At 48.6% G+C, this 15,247-nt stretch overlaps 1 pseudogene; it reads left to right on the top strand.

Moving 5' to 3' along the window:
• Nucleotides 1-3,969: 3,969 nt before the first annotated feature.
• LOC101361151 (ferritin heavy chain-like) overlaps nucleotides 3,970-15,247 on the top strand; it is a 24,991-nt pseudogene continuing 13,713 nt past the window's right edge.

Raw genomic sequence — 15,247 nt, 5'->3', positions numbered from 1 at the left:
ATATGGAAAGAGACAAGGCCCTGGATAAGTAAAGCATTACTCAAGAAGAAGAACAAAGTGGGAGGCCTCACACTACCTGATTTTAGAACCTATTATACCTCCATGGTAGTCAAAACAGCCTGGTACAGGTACAACAACAGATACATAGACCAATGGAACAGAATTGAGAATCCAAATGTAAATTCATCCACCTATGAGCAGCTGATATTTGACAAAGGCCCATAGTCTGTTAATTGAGGAAAAGACAGTCTCTTTAACAAATGGTGGTAGCATAACTGGGTATCCATCTGCAAAAAACTGAAACAAGACCCATACGTCACACCATGCACAAAAACTAACTCAAAATGGATTAAAGACCTAAATATAAAATCTAAAATGATAAGGATCATTGAAGGAAAAAATAGGGACAACACTAGGAGCCCTAATACATGGCGTAAACAGAATACAAAACATAAGTAACAACGCACAAACACCGGAAGAGAAACTAGATAACCGGGAGCTCCTAAAAATCAATCATTTATACTCATCAAAAGACTTCCACCAAAAGAGTAAAAAGACAACCTACAAACTGGGAAAAAAAATTTGGCTATGACAAATCTGATCATCATCTAATCTCTAAAATCTACAAGATACTGCAAAACCTCAACAACAAAAAGACAAATAACCCAACTAAAAACTGGGCAAAGGATATGAACAGGCACTTCACCAAAGAAGACATTAGGGTGGCTAACAGACACATGAGGAGATGCTCACGATCATTAGCCATTAGAGAAATGCAAATCAAAACTGCAATGAGATATCATCTCACCCCAACAAGGCTAGCATTAATCCAAAAAACACAAAATAGTAAATGCTGGAGAGGTTGTGGAGAGACTGGAACACTTACACACTGCTGGTGGGAATGTAAAATGGTACTACCACTTTGGAAATTGATTTGGTGCTTCCTTAAAAAGCTAGAAGTAGAAGTACCATATGATCCAGCAATCCCATTCCTTGGAATATGTCCTACAGAAATAAGAGCCGTCACACGAATAGATACATGCACACCCATGTTCATTGCAGCACTGTTCACTATAGCAAAAAGATGGAAACAATCTAGGTGCCCATCAAGGGACGAATGGATAAACAAATTATGGTATATTCACACAGTGGAATACTACGCAAGAATAAAGAACAACGATGAATCTGCAAACCATTCCATAACATGGATGAATCTGGAAGGCATTATGCTGAGTGAAATTAGTCAGTCGAAAAAGGACAAATATCGTATAATACCACTATAATAAGAGCTCAAGGAAAGGTTTAAACACAGAAGAAAACGTTATTTGATGGTGACGAGGGTGGGGAGGGAGGGAGAGGGGTATTCACTAACTAGATAGTAGACAAGAATTATCTTAGGTGAAGGGAAGGACAACACACACTACAGGGGAAGTCAGCTCAGCTGGACTAAACCAAAGCTAAGAAGTGTCCTGAATACAACCAAATACTAAGGGATATAGTAGTAGGGGCAGGGTTCTGGGGACCATGGTTTCAGGGGACATCTAGGTCAAGTGATGTAACAAAGTTTATTAAGAAAGTGTTGTGCATCTCACTTTGGTGAGTGGTGTCTGGGGTCTTAAAAGCTAGCGAGCAGCCATCTAAGAAGCATCGATTAGTCCCAACCCACCTGGAGTAAAGGAGAATGAAGAATACCAAAGACACAAGGAAAATATTAGCCCAAGAGACAGAAGGGGCCACATAAACCAGAGACTCCATCAGCCTGAGACCAAAAGAACTAGAAGGTGCCTGGCTACCATCAATGACCACGCTGAAAAGGAATACAACAGAGAGTCCCTGACGGAGCAGGAGAAAAGTGGGGTGCAGAACTCAAATTCTAATAAAAAGACCAGACTTAATGGTATGAGTGAGACTGGAGGGACCCCAGAAGACATGACCCCCTGATTCTCTGTTAGCCCAAAACTGAAACCATTCCCGAAGCCAACTCCTCAGACATAGATTAGACTGGACTATAAAACATAAAATGATACTCGTGAAGAGTGTGCTTCTTAGCTCAAGTATATACACAAGACTAATGGGCAGCTCCTGTCCGGAGGCAAGATGAGAAGGCAAAAAGGGACAGAAGCTGGCTGAATGGACACCGGAAATCTGGGGTGGAAAGGAGGAGTGTGCTGTCACATTACAGGGAGAGTAACTAGAGTCACATAACAATGTATGTATAAATTTTTGTATGAGAAACTAACTTGAACTGTAACCCTTCACTTAAAGCACAATAAATAAATAAATAAATAAAAGATTTACAGCCTTGGAAACCCTATGGGTTGCTATGAGTCCGAATCAACTAGAAGCCAGTACGTGGGTTGGGGAGTTTTCAAAAATTCCCAAAGTCAGCCTCACCCAGTTACATCAGACTTTCTGGGGTGGGACAGGCAGGTGCGGCATTTTTAAAGCCCCCAGGCGATTCTAGTGTTGGGCCAAGGTTGAGAACTGTGATGCCCCCAGACTGGGTAACCCCCAAACTGGGTAACAGGGGTGGAGGGGTGGGAGGCTTCTGTCTCCTGACCTCCTCAGAGCTGAGGACACCCACCCTGGGACCCCTGCCTGTCAAAGCTGTCCAAAGACTCCTGCACAAGGAACAAGGGAGCCTCTTAGTGGGTGGGGCTCCAGTGGGGTAGGTGTTCTCGGAGTCTCCAACACCAGTCTTGGTAGACACGGTGAGTGCTTTCTGGGTCTTTGTTTAGGTAGGAGGGGAATTTCCTGTCCATGAAAAATCCCTGTGAGATGGGAAGGCGTGAAAAGTATGTAGGTATGCTGGGAGTGGGAGAAGGAATGGACTGCGGTGGGAGGGTGGGGGGCAACCAAGATCCAAGCCAGAACCACAGACTGCAAAGCTTGTGTAACAAAAATTCATTTAATCACTCTGTTATGATTGAATTGTGTCCCCAAAACTATGTGTTTTAAATCCTAGCCTCTATGCCTGTGGTTATAATCCCACTTGGAAGTGGGTTGTCTTTGTTATGTTAACGAGACAGGATTAGTGTGGGGTGTGTTTTGAGTCATTCTCTTTTGAGATATAAAAGAGATTAAACAAGCAAGTGAGCAAGCAGAGAAGGGGGAAGATGTATGTCAAGACACATGGAGATCTCCAAGGAACCAGGAAACAAACTGAAGACGCAAGGACCTTCCCCCAGGCCAGAGCTGAGAGAGAGAGAAAGTCTTCCCCTACAGCTGGCATCCTGAATTCAGACCTCTAGCCTCCTAAACTGTGAGAAAATAAATTTGTTTGTTAAAGCCATCCACTTGTGGTATTTCTGTTATAGCAGCACTGGATAACTAAGATACACTCTTTCGACAAGTATTTCTTGAGGCCTGCTGTGTGCCCCTCAGTGTTCTAAGACTGGGGATACAGCAGTGAACAAAGCAGACAAGGCCCTTGCCCTCACAGAGCTGACCAACGTTCCAGTAGGGGGAGGCAGGCAAGGAATAAGTTAGGTACAGTGGAGCCCACCCAGAGGTGCATCAGAAGAAAGGTCTGGCAATCTGCTTCCAAAAAATCAGCTATTGAAAACCCCATGGAGCACAATTGTACTCTGACACACATGGGGTCACCATGAGTTGGAATGGACTCTATGGCAACTGGTTTTGGAATCCCTGGGTGGTGCAAACAGATAATGGGCCTAGCTGCTAACAAAAAGGTTGGAGGTTCAAGTCTACCCAGAGATGCCTTGGAAGAAAGGCCTGGCGATCTACTTTCAAAAAATCAGTCATTGAAACCCTGTGAAGAGTTCTTCAAAGAGTCGCAGAGGTCTCCTGCTTCAACAGTGCTTGAACAGAACCCGGAACTCGCCAACCTCCCCCCAGCTGGTAGTTCCCAGCCAGCCCTCCCAAACCTCCTCACATCAGCAGCCTTGGATGCCTCAGGCCCACACCAGCGCAGCCAGCCACTGACGCCTCTTCTCAACCGCTGCCACCATGATGATCGTGTCCTCCTCGCAGGTGTGCCGGAACTACAGTCAGGACTCGGAGACCACTATCAACTGCCAGATCAACCTGGAGCTCTATGCCTCCTATGTCTGCCTGTCCATGTACTTCAACCTTGATGATGTGGCTTTGAAGAATTTTGCGAAATATTTTCTTCACCAGCTTCACAAGGAGAGGGAACATGCTGAGGAAGGGATGAAGCTGCAGAACCAACGAGGTGGCTGAATCTTCCTTCAAGATATCAAGAAACAGACCGTAATGACTGGGACAGTAGGTTGAATGCAGTGGAGTGTGCAATACACTTGGGAAAAAGCATGAATCAGTCACTACTGGAACTGCACAAACTGGCCACTGACAAGAACGACCCCCATTTGTGTGAGTTCATTGAGACGCATTACCTAAATGAGCCGGTGAAATCCATCAAAGAATTGGGTGACTACGTAACCAACTTGCACAAGATGGGAGCCCCCGGAATCCGGCCTGGCAGAGTATATCTTTGACAAGCACACCCAGGGAGACAGTGACGGAGACAGCTAAGCTTTAGCCTGGTTTCCCCGTAGCCGCAGGGGTGACGTCCGTGGTCACCAAGACAGCGCACGCAGGTTGGGTTTACCTTTACCTTTTCTATAAATTGTCCCCAAACATCCATTTAAGTTCTTTCATTTGTACCATTCTTTCAAATGAAGTGATTTTGTGCCCACTACCCCTGCAAAAAATTTAAAAACTCAGTGGAGCATAGTTTTCTGCTGACACACATAGGGTCACCATGAGTTAGAGTCGACTGGACAGCAGCTGGTTTTAAGGGAAGGTGATAAATGCTACCAGGAAAATGAAGCAGAGAAGGGGATAGGTGTGTTGGGCGTGGGGGTGTCATTTTAATTGGGCGGCCAGGGAGTTCTCACTGAACAGGTGACTTTTGAGCAAAGAGCTGAACGAGGTATGGGAAGGAGTTGTATTGGTTCTCTGTTGCTGAGTAACAAATTAGCCTGAAATTTAGTGGCTCAAAACAACACCGTGTATTACCACACAGTTTCCAAAGGTCGGGATCTGGGTGTGGCTTGGTGGGGTCCCCTGGCTCCGGCAGTCTCATGAGTCTGTAGTCATGTCTGTGGTCATGGTGTCATGGGCTACAGTCATCTCAAGGCTTCACTGGGAAGGATCGGCTTCCAAGCTCACTGTTATGGATTGAATTGTATCCCCAGAAAATATGTGTCAATTTGGCTAGGCCATGATTCTCAGTATTGTGTGATTGTCCACCATTTTGTCATCTGATGTGATTTTCCTATGTGTTGTAAATGCTATCGCTATGACGTTAATGAGATGGGATTAGCGGCAGTTATGTTAATGAGTCAAGGCTCAATCTATAAGATTAGGTTGCATCTTAAGCCAATGTCTTTTGAGATATAAAAGACAGAAGCAAGCAGAGAGACATGAGGACCTCATACCACCAAGAAAGCAGCGCCAGGACCAGAGTGGGTCCTTTGGACCTGGGGTTCCTGCGTGGAGAAGCTCCTAGACCAAGGAAAGATTGATGACAAGGACCTTCCTCCAGAGCCAACAGAAAGAAAGCCTTCCCTTGGAGCTTGAACACTGAATTCAGACTTCTGGCCTCCTAGACTGTGAGAGAATAAATTTCTCTTTCTTAAAGCCATCCACTTGTGGTATTTCTGTTATAGCAGCACTACATAACTAAGACATTCACATGGCTGTGGGCAGAATTTGGTTCCTCGCTGGCTGTTGACTGGAGGTAGCTGTCAGTTCCTTGCCACGTGGGCCTCTCCATGGAGCATCTCACAGCGTGGCACCTGGCTTCATTAAAGCTTGGAAAGCAAGAGGGCAAGAGGGAGAGAGTCAGCAAGACGGACATAACAGGCTTATATAACCTGATCTTGGAATTGACATTCCTCATGTTCACCATGTTCTGTTGGTTAGAAGCCAATCCCTAAGTCCTGCCCACACTCATGGGAAGGGTATCACACAAGGACAAAAAGACCAGGAGATGGAACCATTGGCGGCCGTGGGACAAAGAACTTGTTTGGCCCTTTGGCTCTGGTTTCTGAAAATAACCCGAACAATCAAGATGCCTTTTTTTTCCAAAATAGTCAGGCAAGTAGGGGCTACACAGGCCCCACACCAGGCAAACTAACTTCAGGAAAGGAGGAGGAGCTAATGCAGTTCTACAGATTCACTGACTGGACCGATCATAACTATGCATTAAGGCCCAAGTCATGCATATCCATTGAAGTCCCAATGACTAGAGGACCCAGGACCTTGGAGCGCTCTTGTTGAGGTCTCCTGGACTGGTGAGAACTGCCACGCACAGGAGAGGGAGCAGCAAGTCTATGGGGACAATGGAGGCCCCATGCCAGGAAATCTCCCAGACCTTGCCTGATGCGTCTCCAGGCTTGTATCCTTTCTGGTTATAATAAATGGGTAACTAAGTATAGGTAAGAGTTCTGTGAGTCATTCTAGTGAATTAGCGAACCCACCAGGGTCAGTGAGAACCAGCAGAGAGGCTGGTGTTTTCTTATTTGGCGGGGGCTGGAAGGACAAAGTCCTAACTTGTGGAGACCCAAATCTGAGTGGTTAAGGTCAGAGAGAGAAAGTGCCACATAGATGGCTCACGTCAGAATGAAGTGGGAAAGTGTGATTATGAGTTATCATCGCATTTTGGAAATCAGCCTTATGTTAGTTATTATTCATACAGGGGCCGTCTTAGAAGCTGGCACCACAGGAACCATGCAGGTATCTGGGGAGGAGCAATCCGGGTAGAGAGAACAGCCAGCACAAAGGCCCTGAGGCAGGAACACGGTTGGAGTATGGTAAGGACAAGAAGAGGACAACGTGGCTGGAGCAGAGACTGAGGGAAAGAGGGGTAGAGATGAAGGCAGAGAGGCCAGCAGCAATCAGGGAGGCTGTGGGAAGAAATATCAATTTTGTCTAAGAGCAATTAAAAATCACTGGACAATTTCAAATTTCCCTGGGTGGCACAAACATTTTGCACCAGACTATTAACCTAAAGGTTAGTGGTTCAAACCCACCCAGGAGTGCCAAAGAAGAAAGTCCTGGCAATCTGCTTCCATAAAGATTACAGCCAAGAAAACCCTGTGGAGCACAGTTCTACTCTGTACCACATGGGGGTTGCTATGAGTCAGAATCAACTTGGCAGCAGTGGGTTTGGTATTGGTTTCAACAATTTCAAGCCAGAGGCCGATGTCATCTGATTTACATTTTAAGATGAGTCTTCTGATACCTACTGAAGGATTTTGGGGTGAAGCCATATGGACTTTGCTTTAAAATGTTCCATTTTTTTTAAAGCTGGGAGGTAAGAGATGAAACAAGATAGGCAAAATGTGGATCATTGCTGAAGCCAGGAGATGGGACCATAAGGGCTCTACTTTTTCACCGGTATGAGTATTTTCCATAGTAAAAAAGGGAATGTTAAAGACAAAATATGTATCTGGTTTCTGAGAGGACAAAGGGCTGTAGGGGACCTGGGCAGACTCAGGACCAAGGTAGAAGAGACTTCAGTGGTCCAGGCTACAGCCACCAACATGGCCAAATGAGACTGACATTACCAAGTGCTGACAAGGTGTGGAGGAACTGGACTGCCATGCACTGCTGTGGGAGTGCAAAATGGTACAATCACTTTGGAAAACAGGCCAGTTGTTTCTATAAAGTTACACACTTAACCACACAGCCTAGCAATTCCACTCCTAGGTATTTACCCAAGAGAAATGAAAATAATCATCCACCCAAAGACTTGTTGTTGCCAATTTGTCACTGGCAAATGTTCATAGCAGCTTTACTCATAATCATCAAAAAACTGGAAATAACCCAAATGTCTACCGACAGGAGGATGAAGAAGTAAACTGAGGTCCATTCATACCATGGAATACTGCTCAGCAATAAAAAGGAATGAACTACTGATACACACGTGCTTGTCTACTAACTGAAAGGTGGCAGTTCGAGTTCACCCAGAGGCACCTCAGAAGACAGGCCTGGTGATCTACTTCTGAAAAATCAGCCACTGAAAACCCTATGCAGCGCAGTTCTACTCTGACACACATGGGGTCACCATGAATTGGAATCTACTCAATGGCAACTGGTACTGATACAGCACGGATGAATCCCAAATGCACTGTGCGGAGTGGAAGGCACCAGACTAAAGAGGACACACTAATCTATGGTGATAGAAATCAGAATAGTGCTTGGGGGCGAGGGATGAGGGGATGTTATGGATTGAATTGTGTTCCCCAAAAAGGTAAGTCAGAAGTCCTAACCCCAGGTACCTGTGAATATCACCTTGTTTGGAAATAGGGTCTTTGAAGATATCAACTGAATTAACATGAGGTCATACTGGAGTAGTCATTGTTGCTGGGTGCCATGGAGTCCATTTTCAGCTCAGAGTAGACCTGCCCCCATAGGGTTTTCTAGGCTATAATCTTTACAGAAGCAGATCGCCAGGTCTTTCTTCTGCAGAGCTGCTGGATGGGTTCGAACTTCCCCAACCTTTTGGTCAGCCGAGCCTTAACTGTTGGACCACCAGGGCTTGTTATACTGGAGTAGAGTGGGCCCTAATCTAAATATGACTGGTGTTCTTATAAAAGAGAAAAGACCTGACATAGAAACAGATGAAGACAGAAGACTGCCACATGATGATGGAGTTACCCTGCAGCTGCAAGCCAAGGAATGCCTAGGGCTACCAGAAGCCCGGAGAGACAAGGAAGGATCTTCCCCTAGAGCTTTTGGAGAGAACATGGTCCTGATGACACCATGACCGGACTTCTAGCCTCCAGAGCTGTGAGACAATAAATTTCTATTGTTTTAAGCCACCCAGTTTGTGGCTTTGTTACGGCAGCCCCAGGACCCTCAGGCGACTGACTGGATGGCCCACGGGGGCATTCTGGATAGAAATGTTCCACACTTTGACCTGTGGGGCACAGGGTCGTGCACACTCAGAGCACACACTCTGCTCCTGGACTGGACTTCTACAAACCCCCAAGAACGTTCCTGGAAAGGAACCCCAACCAGGTATTTGGAGGCAGCGCTGCAGGAACTGCTGGGGGATGGGATGTGGGGAGAGGAAATCGGTGCCTCCCCCTGTAGGGAAGAGGGTAGCCCCGGACCTTCGCCCCCACAGGGATGCGCTAGCGGGTCTAAAAAGCTTCCCTGCGGCCGCCAGGCGGTCGATAGCAGACACCCCGGCTCCGTCCCCGCCTGCCGGGCAGCCCGGCCCCTTCCCGCCAGCGCAACCCCTGGAGGGGACCCGGCAGGCGGAGCCTACCCTGCAGCCCCGCGCCTGGCTCTGGTGCCAGCCCTGCACACCCCCCATCTCCATTCCCTCCTGCCCCATAGAAGAGCCAGCCACCGAGACTGTCCCCTGGCCCCAGGAAGCTGGGGGGGGAGGGGGGACTCCAGGTATCATGGCTGGAGCCTGTCTGCACCCACTTTCCCTCCATTTAAGAGGCACCAGGAGACCAGATGTCTCCGTGGAGAGGCAACTGAGTACAGGTCTTCACGCACAGGTGAGTATGTTATACCTTAGAGCTCCGGTTCTACAGCTTCATTCATTCATTCATTCAACAAATAGTTTTTGAACGCCTACTGTGTGCGGGGCCACAGCAGAGAATAGGCAAAGATCCCCACTCTTACAGAAGGGACATCCTGGACCAGCGCATGTGATGAACAGAAGTATGACACTGGCCACATACATAATTTTGATTTTTCCAGTAGCCCACATTTTAAAAAGTAAAAAAGAAATAGATGCAGTTAATGTTAATCATGTATTTTATTTAATCCAGCATAGCCAAAATCTTACCATTTCAACATGTAATCAACATAAAAATTATTAATGAGACATCTTACATCCTCTTTTCCTTCGAGTTGACTAACTCATGGCAACCCCATGTGTACCAGAGTAGAACTTGCTCTGTAGGGTTTTCAGTGGCTGATTTTTGGGAAGTAGATCACCAGGCCTTTCTTCTGAGGAGCCTCTGAGTGGATTTGAACCGCCAACCTTTCGCAGCCGAAATCCCATGTGTATTTCACACTTAGCGGATCTCAATCCAGACTGGTTATTTTGAAGTGCTCAGCAGCCACATGTGGCCAGTGGTGGCCGTGGTCACTGGGCCAGGTCTGGAGGACGATGGAGGACGAGGTGGGAGGGGCAAGGGATGGCACAGGAGGTACAGTAAGGCCTGTGGGGGAGCCTCGGGAGGGTTTTGAGTAGGACAAGGACATGATCTGACTTTTAAAATATTCTTTTGGCTGCTGTGTTAAAATAAATGGGAGAGGGTACTTAGGTTGAAAGGCATTTAAAAAATTCAGTGATGGATGGATAGAGGGACAGATAGTGACAAAGCAAATACAGCTGAATGTCGGCTGTAGACTCTAGGTGGTGGCTGTCTGGGTGGTGTTCACTGGACAGTTCCTTCAACTTTTCTGTACATTTGACAACGTTTGTGATAAAATGTGGGAGAGTAGACTGCATTCGTTTCTGGGATGCCATAACCAATGACCACAAACTGGGTGGTTTACAATAATAGAAATATATTATCTCCCAGCCCTGGAGACCAAAAGTCTGAAATCAAGAAGTCAGCGGGGCCATGCTACCTTGGAAGGCTCTGGGGGAGGCTCCTTCCTTGCCTCTTCCAGCTCCTGGGGTCTCAAGGTCTTGCCTGGCCTGTGGCAGTGTCGCTCCAATCTCTGCCTCCATCTTCACATGACTTCCTCCTCTCTCTCCCTGTCTTCCTCTTCTTTCTTGTAAGGACATTTGTCACTGGATTTAGGAACCATCTGGTCAAATCCAGGATGATCTCATCTCAGAACCCTTAACTTAATTACATCTGCGAAGATCCTTTTTCTAAACAAGGTCACATTCACAGGTCCTGGGAGTTAGGACTTGGACATATCTTTTGGGGGGGCCAGCATTTAGCCCACTACATAGACTAGGTACCACGTGTCAGCTGTGGGGCCCTGGGCACGTGGCAGAGCCTCTCTGAGCCTCTCTGAGCGTACACTGTGGGTGTTTAATAAACAGAAGCTACTGTCGCCATAATCCCCAGGGGCTCCCCTGGGAGCTGGTCCACTCTCAAATGGACTCCAACCCAGAAGACACATCTGAGTATCAGGCACAGTGCCCTGCACCAGCTGGGGGAGAGGGCAGCGTCCTGGTTGGCGGCACAGCCTGTGGCAACAGAAAGGGTTCAAATCCTCGTCCCCCCACTCAGCGGGTGACTTTGAGCTCTGAGCTTCTATTTCCTCATTTGTAATGGCAGGTGTATGTGTGTGATTCATTTCTTCAGCAAATATTTATCGAGCTCCTATCATGTGCCACGGAGCCCTGGTTGCATAGTGGTTAAGCATTCGGCTACTTGGAAACCCTATGGGGCAGTTCTTCTTTGTCCTATAGGGTCGCTATGAGTCAAAATCCACTGGATGGCAATGGTTTTTGTTTTTAAAGTGATGTGTCATGCCCACCACCCCACCCAGCCATGCCCACCACCCTCCGCCACGCCCACCTCCACAAGAAGAGCGGAAGTAGCAAGTGGAGCCCCAAAGAGATGAGAGTGTGCACCTCAAGCATAGTCAGGGAAGCTGGGTGAGGGACAGATGGGAAGGAAGGGCCCTTGGCCAGGATGGCTGGCAACCCCTTGACGCCCTCAGATTTAGGAAAGAAGTAGATCCCTGGGGACTTGAGCCCACCTTTCTCACCCACTGTTTAACATATTCCTACCAGGACTCACGGTTTCTCTGTGCCTCGGCTTCCCCATCTATAAAATGGGTGTAGGTCTAAGGATTACTTGGGTTAGTATTTGGCTCATAGTAGGTGCTCAACAGAAGACAGTACCATTTTGGTTCTCCTGCTTGCGGCATTACTGTTGGGACAAGGTGTGGGCTGGAAAAGCAGGGCCTGGTCCCTGGAACCAGCCCCAGACGCTGGGAGCTCTGCCCAGGGTCTCCGACTTGGCACCTCTGGAGGACCCTGTGGGGGAAAGTGAGGCTCCTAGCACCCCAGTCCTCCTCACCCACGCAGTCCCGGCCCCTTGGAGGCCCAGGAGGGGCCCCTGGGAAAGCAGCACTGCGGGCTGGCGGCTGGCGCTGCCCCAGCACAATTACCGTTTTCATCCTCATTAAACCACATTTTCATTCTAATTAGAGTTCCACCGCCTCCCAGAGAGAAGGGCCGATTACTTTTCAGCATCATTACCAGCCTTGCACCACCCCCTTCCCACCCTGCCCAGGCAGCCATTCCACACTCACTTCCCTCCACTTGCCGGCTCCCCATGAACTAGAGAGAAGCAAGGTAGCATTTATTAGTTGCCTACTGGGTGCCGAGCTAGGTGTTAGGAACCTCCACCCACAGCCTGTGCCCTGCTCCCATTGTTCTTTTCCTTCAAGCCTCACCCCTTCAAACATGCTGCGTGACTTACTTGTTCTATTGTCTGTGCCTCCTTTCCCCAGAGTAGCCGTGTCCACCCATATCCCACAGCACACATGCTCCTGGACGCGCTGACACCACCAGGACTGGCCGCGGCTGGCTGCTAGACAATCCCCTGGGCAGGCAGAGTGCTGGAGAGCAAATGCCCTCCAGGAGAAGCCCTTACCCCAGTGTCTGAAGGAGGTGGATCAATATCCCGGCTCCCTCGCGCCTTGGTGGGGAAAACTCCCAGGTGTGTGTTCTCTGTCTCCTAGAGCTCCCCGGCAGGACTGAGCCGCCGTTGCCCACAGGCGCGACCCGCTCATTAACAACCCTTCTGCCCTTCTCTGACTCAATCCTCCTCTCCCTTTCCTGTGCTTCCTGGGGTCACCTCCCAGATCGACCACATCCTGAGTCTCCCAGTTCCCTTAGGGTTCAGGGACACCAGATCTCAGAGAAGGTCCCTTTGGTATGCAACACCCAAGGGATGGTTTAAGAAAGCCTCTGCATCTCCCCCTGGAACACAAGCACTACTGGGAGTAGGATACAGCAACAATGGGCAGCTCTGACCCACGTTTGAACTAAACTCTTGAGGCGCTCCCATATAGAAGGGAAGTAAACTGCACAGTGGTTTGGGGGAGCAGCTTGGCAGCATGTGTTAAAATGTGAAGTGCACAAACCCTCCATCGTCAACTCACCTTCTGGATGGCTGGCCGCAGAGAACCTCGTGCATGGAGGTGGGAGCTAGGATGCTTTTGGCAGGACTGCTTGGGACTTTGCAAAGTAGGCAATAACCCAAATGTCCATCAGTAAACAATGGGTGGAATACTACACAGCTGTGAAAAAGGAGGCAGATGCCCAAGGGACCAATCATAAGTACGGTGTAATTCCTCTATGGGATACTAGTTAACCTTTATCATTCTCCTCCCCCACCCTTAGCCCAATCATTAGCCCGGCCAGTTGTTTCTTTTCTCCCTTGATTTATGCTGTGTATTTACTGCACACTTATAACATGCCTAGCATGTGGTAAGCATTTTATAGGCATTATTTTATCTGATCTTTGCAACAATCCCATGAAGTCCTTACTGTTTTTGCCCCATTTTACGGACGGGGAAACTGATGTCCAGGTACACTGAGTCCCCATTTCAAACTCAGGCAGCTGGTAAGTGACAGAGCTGGCTCCAGTGGCTGTGCCTTTAACCCTCACCATACCGCCTCTTGTGGACACAAGATTATTGTGGCCTCTGATTATTGGTTTCCATTATGTCTGTGTGCAGCATACAGTTAACGCACTTAGCTGCTAACTGAAAGGTTGGAGGTTCAAGTCCACCCAGAGGTACCTCAGAAGAAAGGCCCTGGATGGTTAAGGCTGGCACCTAGAAGGTGTCACCACGGGCCCTGCTCTTGGCTAATGCTCAGACTTGGTAGTCCTTGCCCACCTCAGACCCAGCTGCCACTCGCCAGGGACTCAAGTTAGCCTCCAGGTGCCTTAGAGCTTGGAGATCCACCAGCACCACTCTGCCCACAGGGGATTATTAATTAATGCTAATTAATATCGGTGCTCACAGAGCCAGCCAGGCCCCAGGCCACGCATCCAAGGGAGGAAAGTGTGAGGGACCCAGCACCTTGCCAAGCACCATAGATTATTGAGATGCCGGTGGGCTAACCTGGCCAGGGCCAGCAGGGTAGTGTGCATGGTGACCAGAAGGGGAAACTGAGGCAAGGATGAGGACCAAGCCACCCCAGGCAGTCTCAAGAGTGGATGTCATTGGAAAGGAACAGGGCATAAGCCTTGGAGACCCAGAGCCTCCGGCTTCCACACAAGGGCTAGCTCCTACCAGAGCCTCAGCTTCCTCATCTGTGTAATGGGAATAAGAATTCCTTTTCTCATACATGTGTGTCTTAGAGACCCATCAAGCTTTTATGCACGTAAAACACCTTGCATGTAATTGATTTCCAGTTAGTATTAACTTTGTTGTCCTCACTGCCATCCGAAAGGCTTCCTTCAGAATGTGCCTCCGTTTTCCCTGTTCTGCACACAGGAGGGGGCAGGCTTTGCCACTCCCTCTGGGGAATGTCAGGTCTGTGGCCCCAAAATGACCACACCGCTGCAGGTTCCAGGGCAGAGTGCCTCGGGTCTGACCTCAGGGAAGGCATGGAAAGATCATTTACGATTCACCTAATTAATAAAGCAGTTGCTAACGTGGCAATAAGCAAGTTCCCCGGCCCCTAATTAAAAACAGAAGTTTCCTCCACATTCGTGGAGATGGAGCAGAAGGGAAAACAAAGACGTGCTCACTCGTGCCAGATAAATACAGACGCAAACACATGTGTGGCAGATAAACACACATCGGCACACCAAACAGACACAGAGCTGGCGGCACCAGCATCCAGCGGGCTCTCACGGCCGGGCTCAGCTAGCCCAAAGACCCCCAGGAACAGCCACACTACAAGGTGGAGAAACCCCCAGACAGATGCCCCCAACCACATGCCTGCTGGGGCACTCAGAGCGCACATCAGGGAGCCAGAGGCTCAGGGATTAATGCCCTGGAAATGGGGCAGCCCTGGGTGGACCAGTGCCCCAGCTTCCTCTCCCATCAAGTGTGTGCTCCACACAGTCTCCCGGAGTACCCCGGCGGGATCGAGCCCCAGCTGCCCACAGCAGAGGCCTGGTTGATAACAGTCCACTTCTCTGCCTCACTTCCGTATTAGTTTCCCACAGCTGCGGTAAAAAAGTGCCACAAACTGGGTGTCTTAAAACAACGGAAATGTGTTATCTCACAGTTCTGGAGGCCAGAAGTCGAAAACCAAGGTGTCAGCAGGCCACACACACACACCCGCGCCCCC

The sequence above is a fragment of the Trichechus manatus genome, unplaced genomic scaffold (genome assembly GCF_000243295.1).
Source record: "Trichechus manatus latirostris isolate Lorelei unplaced genomic scaffold, TriManLat1.0 scaffold00258, whole genome shotgun sequence".
Classification (NCBI taxonomy): Eukaryota; Metazoa; Chordata; class Mammalia; order Sirenia; family Trichechidae; genus Trichechus; species Trichechus manatus.
The sequence above is the reverse complement of the archived record's forward strand: the minus strand, read 5'-3'. Positions and strand labels throughout refer to the sequence as shown.